General features: G+C 40.2%; 1 protein-coding gene across 1 annotated transcript in view; it reads right to left on the reverse strand.

Annotated features, from left to right (window-relative positions):
* Positions 1-2,683, reverse strand: part of LOC116401191 (axin-2-like) — a 49,073-nt gene extending 46,390 nt beyond the window's left edge. Inside the window, exons 1-2 of the mRNA XM_031879477.1 lie at positions 2,499-2,683; positions 2,234-2,288 (exon numbers count right to left, since the gene is read on the reverse strand). The gene's annotated coding sequence lies outside the window, so the exon portion shown is untranslated. The remainder of the gene's footprint in view (positions 1-2,233; positions 2,289-2,498) is intronic.
* Positions 2,684-6,007: the final 3,324 nt, after the last annotated feature.

Here is a 6,007-nt window from a genome sequence, read left to right on the forward strand (position 1 = left end):
GGATTAAAGGCAGACCTGTATATTGAATTGCACGCTTGCGGGAACCTGGTCTTCTTAGGTCAGAAACCCACGCAACAACCACGCTAACCGCTCTGTGAGATTGGATTCACACTAGAGCTAAAAGCTAAAGCATGCTGAAATGTTCATAATCACATTGATAAAATCCCAATGGTTGGTAAGTATATTGTGTACCATGCTCCCTATTGAAGCAAATTAAAGTGATGAGAAGCTGATGAGAATGTAGCTTAATAAAACAACAATGTCATCCCTCAAGCCAAATAGTTTAGAGTTACACATATACTGAAGATCAATAGAAGTGAACAGAAATTATATCAATTGGCTAGATGTCTTGATACAGGATACCTGGGAGAAAATTATTAAAATAAAACAGGAATTCAAAATTTTACAAAAACAATGGATGGATTAAAGGGGTCGTTCCTTGTGACAAACCCAGAGATAATTACCACTATCTCTACCATCCTCGACTCTACAGACATCATTTAGTTGGTCATTGCTTTGGTTTTTATATCCATATTCAGAAGCCGCATTCAGATGATTTCAGCTGAAAGGGTTCTGATAAACCGACTGCCCAGCACCCATCAGTAGACAGACAAAGTTAGCAACTAGACGGTGAACATTGTGGAGCATTTAGTAGCTTAAGAGAAAGATACATTTTGCTGTTGATAAATACCAACACAGAGCTATCACAGAGTATTGGTCATGTGGACAGACCACAGCTTCAAATTGATACCAATCAGTGGCTTTTGGATTTGTAAATAGTCAATTGTTTACTAAAATGTTAGCCATCAACTTTATAAAGTAATATGAAAATATGTGTTTGCAGCTTGATCTGCTGCCCTCTAGTGATCAAAAAATCAATTAAGGCAGATTTAAATTTTGGATGGTAAATTGTGTTTACCTCACAGAGGCTTCATACCAAATGATAGCCGCATTGCAGTTTGGCAGCTAGCATTGTGCTGCTTTAGCATAGGGCAAGAAGTTCATTTAAAGAGAGAAACAGAAAGAGAGAGACTCTGACACATAACACATAAGAGCATTAAATTTGACCTCCAATCTGTTCTTTCCAGGTATACACAGATTGAACACATACATGATGAGAAACATTAAAAAGAATGTGATTAATACCATCATTCATATTGTAAATGTGTTATTCTTCACTCGTATAATGGCTGCTGTCTTGTGCTTAATAGAATTAAGACCACGAGGAGAGGGTGTGGACAGAGCCCAGTTGATTCATGACCAGCGGGGAAGCAGCACAACTTTGTTGACTGTGTTCTCGTCTAACAAAAAAGTACATCTAATCTTAAACATATGGCCGGGGATTCATGCATGACAGCATGCAGAGTGTGGAAAAATACTGCTGTTGTCTTTTTTTTTCTCTCCCAAAAATGTATGTATGCTCCTTTACGTCCTGGATGTTTTGCTGGTTTCAGACATTTGGACACCTTTTTTAAGTTGAAAATTGTTCCAAATAATTTTGTAACATATCTCACTTCTAGTCAAATATTTTGCTGCTGCACTTCTCTTTAAGTTGGTCAGGATAGTAAGAGTACTACATAAACTGTGGCAAAAGTGAAGTCTCTTAACAAGAAGTAGGAGTTTGTTACAGAAAGCAACAAAATGTGGACGGATTCCCTTGAAGACCTTGCAAGTACTGATAAAGGTTTGTCCAAACAATATGGATCCAGAGACTCACAAAAAGCTGTATGGGAGTAAACTGTGTGCTCTTATGTCTATAAATTGCTTCTTCCCCAACTGTAACACAGATGAGAACTGTATTGGAAATTTCTAATCAAAATATTGTTCTTTTTTGAAGAGCACAGGTTCTGAACAAAGGTTCTCATGACGGTCTTTTCACATCACATCCAGTAATCTTTTTTCATAACGCAAGAGTCCAATGTTCCTGTTCTGACTCAGTAACATCATGTTGACTGACCTCAGAGGAATTCTGCAAACGTGTCAGTTGAAAAGCAAGCTGGGTGTTGCATATATATTTGGACTACGTGGGCTTGTTCATTTGTTTTATCTATCCTACTTTTTGTGTCCTCCACTGCGATTTATTTGTACTGGCCTCAGCGACATTGTATTTGGCTGCAACACTTATATATTTTAACAAGGACTGTTGAGGGTAGAGGGAAGTGTTTGACTAAACTCAAGTCGGGTCTTCTCAAACATTTAAACAGGATTCTGTCCGTGGGGGAAAGATGTTTACCTCAGCTGGTTTTATTCCCGCTGCACAGGCCGCCAGTCTCTCTCGGATCTGCACTCTGGAACAGCAAAGAAGAACACGGAGAGTCAAAAAAGAAGAGTGTGCGATAGGTGAGGAAAGAAACAAAGACAAGGCAGCTGCAGGAAGTAAACAAACCAACTATGAGAAACACATATAAGAAAAAGACAGATGAAGACAAAAGGGAGTGAGATGCATAAGACTAGATCATCTGACAGGAAGCACACGCTCTGATACTTTAGCCACTGACCTCTCGAGTGGGGGTGGAGGCGACAAGGGCTCTGCAGGCCCCATCTGCATGGCTTGTCCCTGGCTATGTGGCCATGTGCAGCACCTGGCCCCACGCCAGCGCCCCAATGCCCCTTTGTGGTGGCCAGAGTGATCGGTTGGGGTCTGCCTTTGATCCCGGGCCAAGTATTCATCTCTAAAGGAAGAGGAAGAGCAAAAAAAAAAAAAAGAGAGAGAAAAAGATAAACAGAAAAAAAGAGGGAGGGTGGGTGGAGAAAAAAAAGTCAACCTTTGCTGCCAATTATTGGAAAAACATCAAGGTCTTTTCAGTCTGTGTAAAGAGAAAGAAGAGAAACGAGGGAAGGGGAGGTAGAAGAAGAGATAGCCGTTTGATGGCTTGGCTCAGTGTTAGTTGGGGGATTGTGACGAGTCGAGGTGAGGCAGAAGCTGACCTGCAGGAGGTGATTACAGGTGGAGAGAGGTATTTGTCTGGCTACTAAGACTGATTTTTTGGTGTTTTCTTTTTTTGTCATTCCTGTATGCCCTTTTTTATCTTTGCCTCTTTCGCTATCTCTCTCAGACTCCCTCTCTTCTTCTTCTTGTTGACATCCTTATCTATCTTTCCGTTACCACCGTGTCCTGTTAAACCAGCTCACAAGGACAAATAAAGGTAATCTCTCTGTCTCTGTTGAGGTGTTTATGTCTCTGCCCATCTGGCTGGCTGTATCTTTCTCCCTCTAGTCTTACCCCCCCAACACATATACACACGCTACATAGACGCCAACACACACACACACACACACACACATTAACTGTGTCACCAAAGCAGGCAGCGACCGTGAATGACAGCCTGTACACCGCAGAATCATGTCATTCAACTGATGGGGATGTCATGATGACAAACAGACGAGAGCATTACAGTGTTGTCAGTAAGCAAGACACATTTAAAGCCTGTGAAGAGCAGAAATAATCACATAAATGATTCAGGTTACACTTCCACAGTTACTCTAACTTGGCCTAACAGGCAAACAGTTTTTTCTTTTATTCCTTTTTTTTAAATTTCAAGCAAGTGTTTGGCTCTATGTTTACGTTCTTTCTTCGAAAAAAAATCTGCTTCACATCACTAGCCGAAGCCCATTTGGTCAATACAACTATAATCTCTTACTACTGGCTGTATAGGATCAAATTACAGGGTTAAATTACTTGTTTGGTATAGTTTTTTTTTACCAATATATCCGTCATGAGCTAATATCGGCCGATAATTACAGCTGAATCTGAACTATTTTATTTGGAAGTAAAACCAAGAGTCAAAACATCTGAAATGTCAGCAATATGTCCAGATTGCAAAGGAATACTGTTCTTCTAACTGCTTGTGTTTCTTGCCCTGTCCTACTTATTTTTAGCGATGTCACGGTGTTCCCAGATCTCATCAATGGTCAGTACAATTTTATTACCTGTCGAAATGGCGAAGATAACAAAAGTAAGACCCGGGTTGTAATAGACTGAAATGATCCTTTAAGGCTATGAGATGATTAATAGTGTTTTGTAAGAGCAAAAAGTAAATGCCAGCATATTATTATATATACGTACAGTGTAATATGTCCTGTATGACACACAGACATACTAGCAGAAGTGCATATACTTTAATACCCAGCTTGTGGTATAGGGAGTATAAACACTGTTCATATGCATCACTTGCCTCCTTTCCTCTGCCTTCGTCCTTGTGGACAAAGGAACCGAACAGACAATAGAACATGCATTGATCACCAAGGACGAGTTTCTATCGCTCTCTCTCCTTCGGCCTCTCCCTCTCCCTCTGTCTGTCTCTGTAATTTTCCTTTCATTGCTGTTTTTCCTGCCGTCTCCCGAGACCTTCTCAGTCGACGAGAGAAAACACAAACTGAACATTAAAACTCCCCGCAGCCCTTTAAACACTTGTCATTTGTCCTTTGTACAAATCATGGCGAGAGTTGCTATAGAGACAGATATTTTTTATTTGTATGTTTTGTTTTTTCTTTTCACCAATTCTGGTTTCATCAAGTTTGTTGGTGGAAGGAGAGGAAAACAGACAGAGTAGAGACAGCAACCCACAGTCAATTATCAGTGCGGGGGAATGATCAAAAACAAGCCGTTTAAAAATCCAATTTGCGATGGGGGTGTAAGATGAGAGATGAGTGAAGGACAGTCAATGTACTGTGGACCTCTATGGGCATATTGACCAACATACAGCTTTTTCTTCTGAGGGAAGACAGATAAAAGGAATTAGAGTTTACTTGGATGTGTTGTCCACAGTTTAATCATGACGGATGAATAGTACTTTTCTGAAATGAGTCTGTTTTCTTTGCAGCATGCTCTTACTGTGTTTGTAACATGTACAGATTGTTTCTGTCATGTCTCTGCATCTTTCTTTTTCCTTGTTTAATGATATGTACTGTGTATGAATGCCTGTGTGAGTGTGTGTTCATTAGACTCCCAGTACCTGCGTCCAGCCATGGGCGTTTAATTCAGCGAGCAGGGAGGGGCATTATCACACACTACCATCACTAATCCCCGTGGAATGAAACACAGACACTTTGATGTCTGCCAAAGAACACCGCTGTAGTATTTGGAGGCAAGACAGCGCATCACATACAAACCATAATTAACAATCTATAGCTGGACTCGAGCCAAGCAGAGAGTTGGAGGTGCAAGGAGGGTGGGAGAAGAGAGAAAGAAGAGAGTAACTGGTGGTATAGAGCCAGAGGCACGATGGTGCAGCTTGAAAGAGTGCATGTGTATGTATGTATGTGTGTGTGTGTGTGCGTGTGAACGTCAGTGGTGGAATGTAACGTAATGTAAGTACATTAGGTACAATTTTGAGGTACTTGTTTTCCTTTAATTCAACATCTATCTATTTCCAAAGCCATAATTTTGATATTTTGATATGAATCTAATAAATTATGATGTATTATCATGGATTAAGTTACATGGCAGTCTATAAAGTAGCTAAAATTAGCATTAATAATGCTTACACATAAATGCATCACTAATTATAATATATCACAATATATATTAGTCTGAAATGGACCGTTGTTCATAATGGGTACTTTACCTTTTGGTACTTTAAGTATATTTTGATGCAAATACTTTTTTGAATGCAGTACTTTTACTTATAAAATAGTATTTCTACTCTGTGGTATAGCTACTTCTACTTAAGTAAAAGATCTCAAAGATATACCACCAAACATACAGATGGATGGAAGTGTTTCTTCAGTGATCAATGCTGGACTCACACTGACACACACACATGCTGTAACAACAGTGTTGCTTTCTCAGTAACAACCTGCTGGGAGCTCAAAGAAAAGCGGGGTGGTGAAATAAGTACTGGACAACAAAATGAAGCTGAGCGGCCGGTGGGAAGAACATATCTTTTGTACTTGACGAGGACGCAGAATGAAAAATTCAGGCCCTCCAACGCAGACTGGCACTGAGAAAAGTCCCTCAAACACACACACACACACACACACACACACACACACACACACACACACA

Source organism: Anarrhichthys ocellatus, unplaced genomic scaffold (assembly GCF_004355925.1).
Source record: "Anarrhichthys ocellatus isolate YVR2014 unplaced genomic scaffold, GSC_Weel_1.0 scaffold273, whole genome shotgun sequence".
Lineage (NCBI taxonomy): Eukaryota > Metazoa > Chordata > Actinopteri > Perciformes > Anarhichadidae > Anarrhichthys > Anarrhichthys ocellatus.